The sequence below is a fragment of the Amblyomma mixtum genome, chromosome 8 (assembly GCF_055824585.1).
Source record: "Amblyomma mixtum isolate Tamu chromosome 8, ASM5582458v1, whole genome shotgun sequence".
NCBI classification, from domain to species: Eukaryota; Metazoa; Arthropoda; class Arachnida; order Ixodida; family Ixodidae; genus Amblyomma; species Amblyomma mixtum.
Genome location: NC_143019.1, coordinates 27,216,718 through 27,232,477, shown reverse-complemented (window position 1 = coordinate 27,232,477; position 15,760 = coordinate 27,216,718). Strand labels below are relative to the sequence as shown.

The 15,760-nt window shown below is 46.4% G+C and overlaps 1 protein-coding gene across 1 annotated transcript in view; it reads right to left on the bottom strand.

Annotated features, from left to right (window-relative positions):
- The window catches only part of mAChR-A (muscarinic Acetylcholine Receptor, A-type), a 106,217-nt gene extending 90,762 nt beyond the window's left edge, over nt 1–15,455 (bottom strand). The window contains exon 1 of the mRNA XM_089555575.1: nt 14,789–15,455. The gene's annotated coding sequence lies outside the window, so the exon portion shown is untranslated. The remainder of the gene's footprint in view (nt 1–14,788) is intronic.
- Nucleotides 15,456–15,760: the final 305 nt, after the last annotated feature.

The following is a 15,760-nucleotide window of genomic DNA, read 5'->3' as shown; positions in this document are numbered from 1 at the left end:
GCCATGGTTTTCGGGCCGAAAAGATAAAAACAGATAGAAGAGGAAGAAGACGGAAAACAAGGAGAAAGATGAAGGGCCAGCAAACTGCATCCGTACCCTGATAACGGGTTTCGGTCCCGGAGAAAAAACAATCGACCCAGTTTTTTCTTTCTACCTCTTTTCTGCGTAGCTTTCACGTTCGCACTTTGTTCCTTTTTTTCCGCCCTCGCCTTGTCCCTCCTTTGTTGGCGCCGACAGCAAGCTGCATCAGCGCCAGCTTGCCTTCGCTTCGGCTTCAACTGTTCGTCTGCAAGGAGGAAGACGGAGAGGGGGTAGCAGGAACTAGAAGGGAATAAATGTTATAAAGGAACGGAAAGGAGAGTAAAAAAAAAACGCCGTTATCGAGCAAACGCGCATTGATCACCCTTACCTCCCCCCCCCCCCTTCCCTCGCATCAGCCCCTCGCTGCCTTCCTCGGAACGCGTAAACACAGGCTCGTCGGCACTCTCGCGTGGATCGAAGGTGGCGCCACCGACCAGCCCGCTTCAGCTGCGCCGGTTAGAGGGTAGGTATAGCAGTTTAGCGTATTGGCTGTTCCCTGCTGCTGCATGGGTGGCTACGAGGAAACGAGTACGAGCTCGAACGGAGAAGTACAATCTGTCCTTGTCGACCTAGTGCGGCAGCTGGTTTCAAAAATCGTGTAAACATAAACAAAGTGGTAAGAGGGAAGGAAACGGAAGCAGGGGCTAAGAGCAGGTCGAAGCAAGATGAAAAGGAGCAATGCATTTGTCTGTTGTCGAACATTGCTTCCCGAACAAAACTACTATTCTTGCTCCCGCTAGGCTCTAACACTAGAACGACCCAGTTCCGATCACTCCCGCTCAAACCGCTTCTACTCGTGCACCTATGTGAAGCATTGCCGTTTTTAGTGCCTACAGGCACTATCCACTCCATTCCTATATAACCCCCTCTTCCCCACCACCCTCCATTTTGTGTGCCTGACTAGTCTAGGCTAAACTGAAGGATCAGTCGTCCTTCATGCTCCAAGCCCAAGCTCTCCAAGCTACAAGGAGTAGGCGCGAAGCATCGGGAAAGGCAATATCCAGCCGTTAGGCTTAGAGTTAGGCTTAGTCACGCGCTTCGTTTTGTGGCTGCTGAAACGCTATAGGGAAGCACCAGCACACACTGCTCATCACACGCAAAAATTCAACAGAAGTCAAAGTGGATAAAGCTTAAATCCCTATTGCAGCTTCCCTTTGGATCAACCGCTTCAAGGCATTGCTTAACCGGCCAATTTTTTTTTTTGTTACGAAAGAAACACTACGCGAGTCGCCGAGCCATTTCGCGGAGCTGACGAAAGGCCATACTGCGCATGCGCGATGAGCAGTGACGTCACACGGCGCACAGTGGCGCGCCGTTGCCGTCGCTGCGCGGGTGACTCAGAGGTGCCGCCGCCGCGCCCGCCAGTTGCGCAGGCGCAGTAGCGGCGCATAACTAGCGTGCCGGTGCCGCCGCCGCTGCCGCGCGCTCTCCGTCGCCTCTCTCTCTCTCCTTGTTGCTTTGGGAATCGTCCAGGTTGAACCGGAGCTAAAGCACTGCCATTTTTTTTCGCGTAAGCTTCCTAGCGACGAATATTCGTACTAGCGTTCTATAAAGGTTATAGGAGAAGTAAACCTGCATTTTATTCTCCTGTCCCGGCCTAAGTTTTTCCTTTAACATAGCTGGCGCCTGTACATCGATATTTCTTTTCATACGCAACGAGGACAACTCCGTGCAATTATTGTTCTCAGCAAAAATTCATTCTTTCGCACTCTCTGTGTATGTTGACGCCTGTCCGGCTGCAAAAGGGCATTCGTCTACAGGGAAACTGCATTTAAATGCCTTCGCGCCATTGCATTCGAAGTCGTAATGTCCTTATCGAAAAGGACGGGTTGTGCCCGCTTTGAAGCGAATGGCTGTGTAGTGTAGCCTCCAAGATGTACGACGAGAAATGGGTGTCGACGCATGCATTTTACTTGCGAAATTGGCCTGTTATAGGTGCACCTGTATTCCGTTTTTTTTTTTTTGTCAACTCTAGCTTTAATCCCAAGCTCGGTTTTCGTTCAGTCTGGTCTACGTCCCAGTAAAAAAAAACAAAAAAACGACAGAACCGTATCAGAAACACGACAAAATTCACTTCAACGCTTTCTGTTGCGGCGTCTGTTTTACAAAATGACGAATTTTTCTGGCACGCAAATGCGTCATCCGGGTCATAACTAACGGGGTCTCCCCTACTAGCCAGCACCGTAATCTGCAGCACATCTCGAATTCGTTCCCTGCACAACAAGACAGAGAAAAGAAATAATTCCCTCAGCTCATCCCGGAGAGCCCGAAACGGGCAAATGCGAATCGATGAGTTCATTAATTACTGAGCGTTCTGCAAATGACGCCGCTAGGCGGCGCCGAACAGGGGCCGCCAGAAAACGAGCTCTAAGAAGAGACTTTAAGAAAGACAAAAGACGCTCACAGAGCGCGCTGCGGTAATTTTAAACCGACCGGGAAGAGAAGCTGCATTATCATTAGGAACGATGGCGCTCCTACCTCTCGCCTTCTCCTCCCTAAGCTCTTATTTTTTCTACCTCTTTGTATCTTTTTTTTTTTCGATTATTCGCACTACGCATGCGCCGTTGTCTACAGACACGAAGATCCAGAAGAAAAAGATATTCCGAGAGGTACATTCTTATACAGTCGCGTCGTCTGGCGATGGCAGCTCGTGCGCAATTAACGACAATTATGTATTTTTTCAGCAACGTTCTGCAGTTTCTTTTTACAGATTCTTTTCGGGCGAGGTTCGAGGAATGGCGCGTCTTGATGTTAAGCTGTGATTGCCCTCGCCGTCTTCATTCCGTTCTCCGCGAGCCGAACAGCTCAAACACATTAATCTAGAAAAATAAATGTAATAGAAAAAAGTGCGCCGTGGCTGCCGGGTTGCGTACGTCTGGGAAAAAAATATACCAGCGCAGGGTACCGAGAAATTACGACGTCGCAGAAATCCAGGAAGACACGGCATGGCAAGTTGCATAGCGGAGAAATGCGGAATTATTTAATGTGTTTCCAAGAAGTTTGTGAAGATTGAAAAAGATTTGTTAGGAAAAAGAAATTAAAGCTGTCTTGTTTTTCTGTTTCCAGGAGTTGGAATATTGCGCTGACATTTGGGCTCGGTAACTCGCACGCACGGGTGGTACGCTGGAAACAATAGAATATGGCGAAATGGTGTTTTCGGGGCCGTTACACCGTCCGTGATGAAGCTCTACGGGGGATCTCTTGAGATCTGTCTGGGCGGCGTGTTGCAGTGGACTTCGTTTTGCGAGAGGTTTCTATCTGTATATATCTCGGCGCTCTTGAGTGGTTGCTTCGTGGAATGCTGTGACCGCTCGTAGAATTAAGCCGGGACCGCAGTTTCTTTGCCTTTTTGAATGACGAAAAAGGGCGAAAGCTGTACTTACGACCATTTCGAAGAGCCAAACGCTAGCCTTCAATAACTCACAGGATCTGCGACGTGCACTTGATTAATGTGTACACTCAATTATTAGCGAACCGGGAAGCGACTCTCGTGTTCTGTCATTCTCTCGAAGTCCCTTACGATTCCAACGGCGGTCATTTCGTTCACAGGCCTGGATGGCGATACTTCTGAAAGCATCGCTAACGCGTAATTTCAAGCAAGAAATATGCATCATCGGAAAGGGTCACGGCATATTCGGCTCCGCACAGAGGCCCATTCGGAAAAGAAGGTTTTATCAACTAAGCCAGATTTTTGGCTGCTCCAAGACGACCGCTGACGCCACATTGTTTCGTTCTGCATCGCTCTTGTCATCGCTCATCGCTCTTGCACTTTAAGCGTCTGTGAAAAAAAAATTATTTGTAAAGGTTACGATATCTCTGAGGTAGTCCTTCCGTGGGTAGCCAAGGGTGGGGGGGGGGGGGGGGGGTAGCGTAGGTAGCGGAACGTGTAGACAGGACCCTTCGTTTTCCCGCTTTCGGTTTTTCATGGAAAAGCATCTCACAAGACACCTGCGTCTGCATCCAAAGTAAGGAATGAAATTTACACCATCACTCACTCGAGATCGCCTGAGTTTCAGTGGTGTCACACCATATAATCGTACTACATTATCCTCTGGTACTTTAACGGATGGTCCTGGGACCCGAGTCACTTTAAGTGGATCTTGCCTATCGCTGCAGAATGCACGAGAAACACGCATAAAATCCGCCTGCGAGAGTATCACAATGTTTTGATCCAAAACAGCTTGTTTAACGACGGCCCCGAAACAACGGATGACCAGGCTCCAAGGCCGGGTGGCCGTTGCAGAATATTTCACATCGCTTCATTGCTTCCACAAACAGAGCCAACAAAACGGCCTCCACACTCTGTTGCGAACCGAATCGATGTCCGCGCACGCCATAAAACTGTGGGTAATACAAAAGCTCGGTGTGCATAGGCGGCCCTACTGCCCACCTCCCCTCTTCGTAGCCTTGTGCTGGCCTCCGATGGCGCGCACTTATTGGGAAATTCCGGGGTCGCTGCAGAACGCATCAGGGCGTGTTTTGGCATGCTCACTCGGCCGTACATATCGGAAGAAGGGAGCGGAAAGTAGAACGTACGTATCAGCAGAGAATGTTTTGGAGCCATATAAGAATGCGATGCAGTACTAGTAGACGTGGAAACGTAAGAACAGGGAGGTGAATAAATTCAAGAATGAGCGATCGATCGACTGGCGCCCAGCTAGGTAAAATGGCGCCACTTATTTGGAAGAGTAAGGAGATACATAGGTCAATATGCTTGACTGTAGAATAGCCCGAGCTGCATGCTCCAGTCTGGGAAAGCAACTGCTAAAATCAAAGCTACCAGCAAGGCAACAAAAAGCAAGGAAATGGTGCCTATGTGACGTAGGGAAACTAGGGGTGTGCGAATATCAAATTCTTCGAATACGAATCGAATACGAATACTTGGCTCCGAATATCGAATCGAATATCGAATAATCAAGGACAGACGCATTTAACCACTACAAAACATTTATTTGAGCACCGAAGAACATCACAGTTCAACTATCGATGATTAAATGAACACAAAAGGTGTGCGTGGCTGCACAAAAAGTATCAGTCTCGAACATTATTCTTAGAAGAGTGGAAATATCAGAGAAGATGGCTGGTACACAGCATTGATTAAGGCTAGCTTGCCATCAGCACGAACGCGCGTTGCTGGGATGAACATGAAAGGTTGTCGTGAAGGAAAACCCGCTGCTCCACATGGTCAGGCAGAAGTAGTTCCGTTCTGGCTGAAACGACTCCTCCAGCCACAGAAAATGCCCTCTCACTTGGCACTGAACCGGCACGTATTGCGAGGTACTTCGTGCACAGCTCTGACTATACCAGCTTCGCAGGTATAGCCACAAAGAAGCTCACCAGCGCAGTCAGCTACGGCATGGCCCTTGGAGGAAGGAATGCGCATTGCTCTGGGCGCCGCCTTGTTGTTATGTCTGTCAATAGGGCTTGCGGACCGAAATGAACGCCGGTGCTCACATTGAATATTCGGCTAGATACGAATATTCGCGTCGGGTCGAATATTCGAGACAACACGAATACTTGGATTTCGAATCGAATTCGAATACTAAAAATATAATATTCGAATTATATTCGAAAATTTCGAATATTCGCACACCCCTAAGGGAAACGCTAATAATTGTGGATCTAAAGTCGCAATGAAACGTCGGTCACCTTAACTGTAGTAGGAAATGCCGTGTGGAGGGTAAGCTAAAAAAACTAAATGTTGCTAAGCAAACTAAAATGAACAAGTTCCTGAGCACTCACGCAGACACATGTCAGTCAGTCAGAGTCAGTCAATCAGTGACTTGGTCGGTCGGTCGGTCGGTCCGTTGGTCGGTCGAACAATAAAAGATAAAAAAAAAGAACAACATCTTTTCTGCAAGTAGCAGACCATGCCACAAATAAAAATCCGCCGACAATTTTGTCCCCAGGAACGAATTCCTCGAGTAGCCTGAATCTGGAACATTGTTCGGACTTCAAAAGATTTAAGAAACGTGTAACACCTGGCTGGCCCAATTCTCTTCGAAACATGGCTTTGAAGTTTGCAAAAGTTGACGCAAATTCTCCGAAAGTCTCCGCGTCGCAAACATTTCTTTAATACCTCCCTGGTATCGGACATCTAGCTCTAAAAGCCACAGCAAAGAACGGTCTCGCAAGAAACTTTGCGTCATATTTTTTTTCGCTTAAAATCAAGCAAGGTGCTCCAACTTTAAGGTATTTCTCCGCTCTCTTGATCCCGTTGTCGGCTCAGGTAGGAGGAATTCTCAAAATGCCACTGGAGTGCGGGTGTTTCGTATAAACCCACGCTTCGCTTCCTACAACAAAGGCGCCTCGAAGAGCGCTGCTTCGAAGTTTTCAGCTTTTCTGCAATACTTGCGGACACTGCTCTGTTATTATGAATATACGTAAAGGCGGCTGGCATGTCGAGCACGACCGATCTTCTTGAAGTTCGGCCGCTACACACAATACAGTCGCATTCTTGTTGATCCGACGAAGCCGACAAGTCGACGTAAGTCGGTGGCTTATACAAGAAAGTTTTAACTTCGCTCTGTTTCCTATTTCTTCGTTTCCTTCAAAGTAAAGCGATAGACGGTGGTGAGAAAACTTCGAGTTGAAATTCTTTTGCAGATGCATCAGAGACCGACAGTTTGGACCGCCAGCTAGGCTTGGCAATGACTCGAAGGACAACAGAATTCAGAAGGCTTTTGTGACGTGTCGTGCGGGCTGTATTTGCTGCTGTCGTGAACCAACAGTTCGCGCATGTTTTCGCACCTACGCGCTTATACTTGGAAGCGGAGGTGTTGAGGATTTCTTTTAGGAGAACTTGCTTTTCAAACTCAACGGCGTATCAGCAAAACGACTTTCAAAATGAAGCACCTCACGGAACTAACTCAAACAGGTGAAAAAAAAAAAAACCATTAGGCAGTTCGCGGTGGATCGTATAATTGCGTTAGCAGTCAAACATTCGTAATACCCGAGGTTGCGTACTTTGGTTCGTTATATCTGAGGCAACACGTAAAATTTTGTTATATCCGAAATTAACACAAACAAGTTCCGAGGTTAACACAGCAAAGTTCTTTATACTCGAGGTGACGTACTAAGGTTAGTTATATCCTGTGTTAACACACGAAAAAGTAATTACATCCGAGTTGGCATAGTAAGGCTCGTTATATCCGAGGTAGTGTACTAAGTTCGTTTGTAGCCGGACAGACAGGTTATAACCAACTTCTTTTGTTGAAGAGGGGCACATAAGGTGAGCAACATGCAACAGAAAAAAAAGATCGAAAAAAGATGAAAAAAAAAACAGCACAGGCGAAGACAGCAAAGTGTACACGCCACCAACGATACCTGAGAACTCGTTTGCGCATCACGGGGAACGCTCTTGGCGCAGTGGTATGCGTATCGAGCTGGGAACTTTTCCGGGAAAGTAGGCTGCGTTTAGTGCGAGGAAGGTGGTCGATGCTCGGCTGACACAAGTAGAGACTGTTCAGTCAATATGGAAGACCTAGCTGTCTCAGCGTAGGCGACAGCCTCGCGGCCTCACGAACTACGCGCCTCCCACTGTACTCTTTATAGTGCGCCATGTTTAAGGCCGAAGCCTTTAATGCCTCATCGTTCTAAGCAGGAGTTGTCGGCAGGAATGTCATGCTTTTCAATCGGTCGAAATGGTCGTGTCGTCACAGTACGCGAATTTCAAACGGGGCCAATTGTTCTTTGGCTAGGAACCGTGCAACCAATTAAAGGGATCGTATAGTGATACTCCAAGTAAGTGGTACTGAGCTTAGTTAATTGCTTTCTTAACCGATTAACCTAATTAACCTTTCTAGTCAGACCAGATACGGTGTCTTCGTTCACTCCAACCTTCCTCCCTTCCCGTTACGGCGAGGTTCAGGTGTTCATCGAGATATGCGAGACAGATACATTTCCTTTCCTCAAGAACCAATTTATCGGCGAGCAAGGCGTAGAGCCGAACGGGCGATGGCGTTCTCTGGACTCCCTGGCAGCGCTGCTATACGCTGTCGCGTTCCACTCTTAGAGCCGTAGCTTAACATCTTAACCACTCATCAGTGGCACAGGCAGCAACTCTGCTCTAAAGGCTTTCGCCTCACCGCATTTTAGGTCAACAAAGCGCCTCTGTGAATTTTTGTTGACGTTTGCTGTAAATATCTGCAATATTTCACGATACAAAGTTGTTTACGATACTTTGTTGCAGGCATCAAGGTATGGGCCACTGGTGGGACCTCCCGGTTTGTTAGTGATGTAAAAAAGACAGCAGTTATGGGAAGTATATGTAAAAAGTTACCAGTCGAACACGATGTAACACTTGTAATCAAAAAAATTCTAATTAAACACAGTATTATACAAGAGGCTTTCGTTTTCGTTGGTGTGGAGTCATGGGACGCTGTTGTGATGGTGGACTGGAGTTAGTAGCTGACGGCTGCAGTCAGGCCAGTGGAATCGGACAATAATGTAGTCGAAGAAGAGGGCACGTGTTTGAAGCTAAACAAATGATTTGAAATATTATAACGCCCGCTAAGAAATGAAGGCGACATTTAGATTAAGACGCTGACCATTTCGCGCTAAAACTGCTGCAGATATGTCAATATGAGCATTCCTAGCCTTCATTTCTACATATTGCGCGCTTGTACCCAAAGCATATAGACCTAGCTCATTTTACGCATTAAGGTAGACCTATTAGAAGGCGTAGAGTGTGCAAAATTACTGTCTTGAAGTACGCTCTATGATAACATGTTACGCTGGTCACTAGGCCCATTTAAGTCCTTATCTGTGAAATAAGTACAGAAGGCCGAGCAGACCAGAAATTGTCGGTTTTCTGACAAGTCTGTTTGAGAGGATTGTGATATGTGTTTTCGTTAATGAGCGGCCCGGTGGTAAACTTGACAAAATATATCGAACTCCGACGCCCTTGGTGCTTTCAAAAAGAAACGTGAGAACACAAAATAATTTCCTCGTACCGAAAATAGCTCAAATTCTCAAATTTGTTGTTTGGTTGCAAATGAAAGTAATTTTTCATAAATAGCAGCGTCAGGAGCCGAAAGAATGTGCCTATGGGTGCTTTGTTTAACTGGCTAGAAAACAATAGATCTAGGAGAGATTCCTTTGTGAGCAGTCTGACCATGGTTTGCATCGACTGTGCCTAATCAGGGTCTAATAAGGAAATTCAGCATGAATGAATAATTGCTCACGAGAACGTACCATACGATCCTGTCCCTTGTTAACTGACGTTACGTTACGGTACGGGCTCTATGATGGCTTTTCTGACCTGTTATCAGATATAAATGAATAGATTTGTCTGTAAAAATTGCATGGACACTTTGACAACTAAAGTGTTCAGAGGCGAAAGCCGAGGACACTATGGCATGACGACTTCCGGTGGATGTGACGTCACACCGTTCCCGTGGCTATATCAATACTCAAATTATACATCTTTCGGGGATCTTAAGGGTTGATTACGATTAATTACACATTTTTCAATATAATTTGACACAAATGCGAAGTTTTTCCAGCCATTCTGGGACAATTTTCACTATGCCTTGACGACTTCCGGTGGATGTGACGTCACACTGTTTCCGTGGCTATATCGACGTCCACGCTTTTTCGGCACAATTTCGACCTTTTTGCCTTTAATTAATCAATTAACCTACAGTCATCAAACTTGGCTTCTAGGTTTATTTTTTGCTCCTCTGCCTGAAGCAACCATTGGTTTTCTTCTATCGTTTTCAGTTCCTGAGTTAAACGCTTAAGAAAAAACCAGCCAAAAGACGGGGACAAAGTAGAGACGAGTCACACACAACGACTGTTGTGTGTGCCGTTGTGTGGGCCTCGTCTCTACTTTGTCCCCGTCTTTTGGCTGGTTTTTTCTTAAGTATGTACCAACTCACCCAGATTTCAACTCTCATGAGTTAAACGCGTGTGACGTGCTTTGTTAACGGACGACAGCATGAGCCATTAAAGGCTTTCGCCTTAGTAACTGGTTTGGTTTGGTTTATGGGGTTTAACGTCCCAAAGCGACTAAGGCTATGAGAGACGCCGTAGTGGAGGGCTCCGGAAATTTCGACCACCTGGGGTTCTTTAACGTGCACTGACATCGCACAGTACACGGGCCTCTAGAATTTCTCCTCCAAAGAAATTCAACCGCCGCGGCCGGGATCGAACCCGCGTCTTTCGGGTCAGCAGCCGAGCACCATAACCACTGAGCGTTATGGGCATTTGAAGAGTGAGATGATATTACGAGGCGAATGCCTGACGAGCCAGCGTGCGCGTATGGTAATAAAGGGTGGCCCTGGTACATGACACATTTTAAATGCTGCAGAATGTCAAAAACGCGTTCGATCTGTAAGAAAGACTGTAAAAGAAAGGACGCGTTTTAATTTTGCTTCGATGAAAGAAAAAGCACAGTTACAAGATATAGTGCTGTGCAGTGACCTCGAGGAATTTTTATGGAGTTAAAAGTTCTGCTGTCAGCTTGTAACGAACTTCAACGTGGTACAAAAAGTTAGGTGCAGGATACACAAGCAAGGATCTCGAAGTGCCACTGTCGTGAAGAAAGATTTTTTTCTATTGAAAAACAGAGAAGTAAAAATGCATGACTTGTAAAGGAGGAGGAGCGCAGTCGAGGTGATGTAAAGTCAAGCCGGTATGCACTGTAAATAAAGAATAACAGCACGAAAAAAACAACAACAAAGGAACCTCAGAAAAGTTTACTCACTAGACGCTTTAAACAAACAAAACAGACCTAAGACAAGCTAGATAAGGGGAGAAAAGCGCCGGATCACAAGCATGCCATGATGACACCTTATGGAAGACAGGAAAAAAAGACGATTCCCCTATGCTTGGTGTTTGCGATGCCTGTAAGACACAAAACAGACGCAGAAAAAAAATGGAACGCGAAGAACATAAAAGAAACGAAACAGAAAAAAAAATCCATCCAGGCGGCAACCCTGAGTTAGGGAGTGATAGAGAACCACGATACCCGTCTTGTGATTGGGTGTCTGGTACGTATTTCGACTCCACATGCATCCCCCCTCGAGCTGCTCAGAAGAAATCTTGGACTGCTCAGTACAAGAGATCATAGCCCAGGAAGCGTCAATTTAGCGAGTGAAAAGATGGATGTATGTGTTAGCTTAAGATACAGACGCTTTAGTACGGGAGAGCATAGGTAAGGTAAGAGAGCAGGAAAACAGATGATGATGGAAGGAATGTACGTGTCCGAAGGAGGCATCCGCAAAGCACTCTTCGAATGAAGTGAAGATGGGGATTGCTAGCAGGGAGACAAAGAGCAGCGGTGAAGACGAATGCAGCCAGGCTGCATCGAGTTCGAACTGTAAAAATGGGGAAGAAGGATAGAAAGGAAAAAAATACGGAGAGAGGCTGGAGCAGCTAGATGGAGGTAACCGAGCAAGAGAGAGTGGAATGGAAAGCGTGACGGCCCAAAGTAACTCGAAGATCGCCGTTCAGCACGTACGAGTGTAGAATCAGGTGCCGGAAGAAAAGGGAAAAAAGGAAATGGTACCTTGAATATAGGGAAGTGGCGGGAAGAAAGTAGGGAAGTAGTGGTGAGTAGGGAAGTAAAGGGAAGCGAGGAGGGAAAAGAGGCTCCCGAGCCAGACAAGATAGGCCATATAGGAAGTCATAAAAAAGGGAGGAATGGAGTGAGGACGTGAAGAGGGAAGAAGAGAAGGATGGAAAGAGGCTGTATATAGGTGGCTGTCTCGCCATAAACGGCTGCGCCCGAGCGCTGCTTTTCCCGTACTCCCCATCTCAGAAGCGCGGCTCTCGGCATCACACAATTCGATCAGGCCCTCCTGTACCCCCTCCCTCTTTTTCCCCTCGCCATATACACTAACACATAAACACTCACATACTCTTTCTCTCACGTTGGTTTCGTCTGGCACGCGCACCGGTGAAGTGCGCGCGGAAATTCGATAGACGCAAACTCAATACGGATCTCGATGCACTGAGCTTTCCTTTTTTTCCCTATTTTAGTTCTCGTCCACCGCGACTGCCATCATCGTCATTCCCTGCCGTAGGCGCCGCTGGCTGTGAATGAGCACTGCTAGACAGGAAGAAAGGTACGGACGTAGTGAGACCTCGTCTAGAACGTATGCCCCCTTTCGTGTTTTTGATGTCCTTTCTTTCCCCTCTTGAAAAGGAACGATTTTTTTTTCTTGTTTTTATAAAAATTAAAGTAGTTGGAAGTGAGGCGCTTTTCAACCGTGAGAACGAGCGTTGTGAGGTGCGCGCACGCCGAACACTTCCCTTACGGAATTGGCGATACCATTGCAGATGCGTATTTTGTTTGTCTCTCTTTCAGCGAATTGCTTTTCTTGCAATACAGTTTTATTAAGGCGAAAGCCTTTAATGCTTCATGTTGTCGTTAGCAATCCGTGTCGGCAGCCTTGTCTGCGTCCGTGTCGGCAGCCGTGTCGGCAGCGGTGTCGACAGATGTGTCCGCGTTTTGACAGGTGTCCACCGAGAGATGTGAGACAGTCACTGCGTAATTTCCTTTCCTCAAATACAATTTTCAGTTTCTTCATTACGGCCCCTCTTTCTTCTTTCACTGCCACTTCCTCCCTTCTTGTACGGTGCGGTTAAGGTGTCCACCGAGATGACTGAGAATTACAGCGCCGTTTCCTTCCCTCAAAAAGCGTTGCGTTCAAAGGGCAAGGCATCGCGCCGAAGGGATGGTGGCGTTCCGTGGACTCCCTGGCAGCGCTACAACACGCTGTAGCGTTCCACTCCTAAAGGCGAAGCTTAAGCGCCATTAATTAGCAGTCAATTAGGGCTAAGTGATTAATCAGTAATTAGTTGTTAATTAATAATTTGTCATTACTTCATCAATTATGTGTGATGCCATCCAGTGGTGACGTCACATAGGCAAAGTGGTGCTGAAAACGCTTTCGCCTCTACGCACTTTAGACAGTCAAAGTGCCTCCTGAATTTTTCGTCCGCCTTTTTTAGCGGGCGCAATACGCGTAAACAAAGAGCTTCGTTAATTAATCAAGTGGCACTTGCTTATCATACCGCTTTCTGATTCTATTCACTTCTTATTCCATTTCTATTATTTTCGCTTCCATAATTGCTTTGAGCGACACCACGCTGCATCCGCCGTCAAGACTAGGCGTTTGGCGCGGAGAGCGGTAAGGAGGACATGGAACCGAATGCAAGTAATCCCAATATCAAACCGGCTCTGGTCTGAAAACTGAAAAGATATAGAAAGCTGGCCAGGAGTACGGACATAAATGGTATGTAAAAACTTTACGAATACGTGGACATCAGCGTTGTACAAGCCAGATTTATTCTGCATGTAACCTCTCGTCATAAGGTAAAGAAAAACACCTCCAAATTGCCTTAGAATCGCCGCGGTGTTCAGGGCGCAATCAATATTGTATAGTATGTGCTTTGAGTTTCACCCGAACACAACCATTCCAACGTTCGCTCGCACAACACCCACAGCGGCGAAATCTCGTAAGTAGGATTATAGTCGGGAATTGAAGCGCATAATAACAGAATAAAGCTTAATGCCACCATAACGGGAGGAACAGAAGTATTCAGAAGTTTGTCGATCAAGTCGGTGGACGTTGCGCCCAAGCAAGTGACTACGAACCATTTCGGGTGGTATTTTGCAGCACCATGGAGTGTAGCTTTCGCTATACACTGTCAAAGACGATGGTCTTCGTTATACAAGATTCGAGCAGAAATGTTCTCTTCGCAAAAGCCAACGGTATACATTCTTAAAGTCGCTAGGCTCACGCACCGACCGACTTCTCTTGTGCCCAGTGTGTTTGCTTCAGGACTACAGTCACGAGTGACATTAGAGTGTACGAAGATTTAGCACTCATTTACTGACTGCGCCATAAGTATGCTCTACAAGCGCAGTTTTTTCAGCTTTATATCGAATTCTCTTCTTTGCGCATAATATCCAAAAGTCGTTCTCAAATTCAGCGGCGAAATAACAAGAAAATTCGCACTTTTATGCAAAACGTTCCTTATCTTTCATATTTCTCACGGCTGTACGTACGCACATCGTTAACTGTATATTTACTTACACTGAAGTCAAACAAATACTATCAGATATTAACGGAAAGCCCCTTTACAGGTTTTCCTTCATTCACAGTGGTGATGTGGCCTTAATTAGCTGTTTTTTGTTTTTGTGAACGCATGTCATTGCACGAGGGACTTCAAGTAGATGCCAGCAACATTATGCAGCTTATATACTTTTTCACTTGGTGAATAAAGTTCACTTATTAGCCAGCATCGTGTCCGTCTTCATTTCTATTCGTTGTTGCCTTTGTGAGCTGCCAGGACCGTATATTCAAAAGCATTTGTTTTTATTAGAACCTGCCGGCGTTCCAACAAGGAGCTGTGGGCTTCAGGACGCTTTTTTTTTATTAAACCACTATACGTTTAAAAGGCGTGAAATCACTCGCCCTTTGACATGCCGTCCTATTAAGAACCGCGAATGCAACTTTGCAAAAGGCGTGTTAGGGTTTCGGTATGTTTTGGAAAGCTTGCTAGCCGGAGTAGTAATTACTTTCGCAGTTCTGTCGGGTAAATGTTCAACAATGTGAATGCAGCCATGCTTGTTCATCGCATTCGTTTAGGACTGAGTAGTTTACCTTTCGAGCAAGGTCAGCAGATCTGACTTTCACCCTGCACTTCCTATTGTGAGAAACAGCGGAAGAGAAAGAAATAGTAGGGAACTAACCGTTTTTTTTTCGTCAGTTGAAGCTACCCGGAGGCAAAAAACCGACTCCTTCGCAGCTCTGGCGAGGGGCCGAAAATTGCCGACCGGAGCCTTTCTTTCACGATGCAGGTCAGCCGGCTTCCCAGAAGTGCTGACAGGCTATCTTTCTTCGAGCAGACGCTAGTTCTTCAGGAATGAGAACTTCTTTTCCGCTTCGCACTGCAGGTCGAACCGGTCGAACACGTACACAAACAAACTAAGAAGTGTTATTCACGGCGAGGCCCAACAAAGCACCGTCCAAAGCACAGGCGAAAACTTCTTGGTGCAAGCAGACGACGTTGGAAAGGATGGGGCTAACCGCAGACGACGAAGACAACGATCGGTTTGGGAGCAGACGTAATTCGTCTTCTCTGAACGACGCCACGTTAGGCTTAGGAGGTGTTTCTTGCGTGTCGCTAAGAAGCGATGGCGAGGCGTTTTGTCTGTCGGTTCGCGGTCATTCACGAGTGGTGTGGTCGCTTTCTTGGAAGCCGGGAAGAGTCGTCGCTTACTACAGAGACATTGCAGGTAGAACCTGTCCAACTGTGATGAGAGGGATGCTGTCTTGACCCTTTTCGAACCATCTTACACTGGCTTTAGCGCAGACCGGACCAGTGTCCCGGAGGTGCTTGGCCAATCACGCCGTCGTAGAAACCTGGAAGTAAGCGAAAAAAAATGAACTTTTAGTCAGTCGCAATAGCATTCATCATAAACAAAACTGCCAGTACAAATATCAGCAGATAATCACTTAGCAGTTAATATTAACATCACTGTGTGGTTGAAATAGAACGGTTAGCCGAAAATGATCGTAAAAAGATTTGTTCCCATTTTAAACGCATCGAATTCGGTAGGAACGGGAACATCACCGATTACGATAAAACAAAACACACACACACACACAGCACTGCAACAAACTACAAGAAAACACAAAATTTCAAAGGCTAACGATCTAAT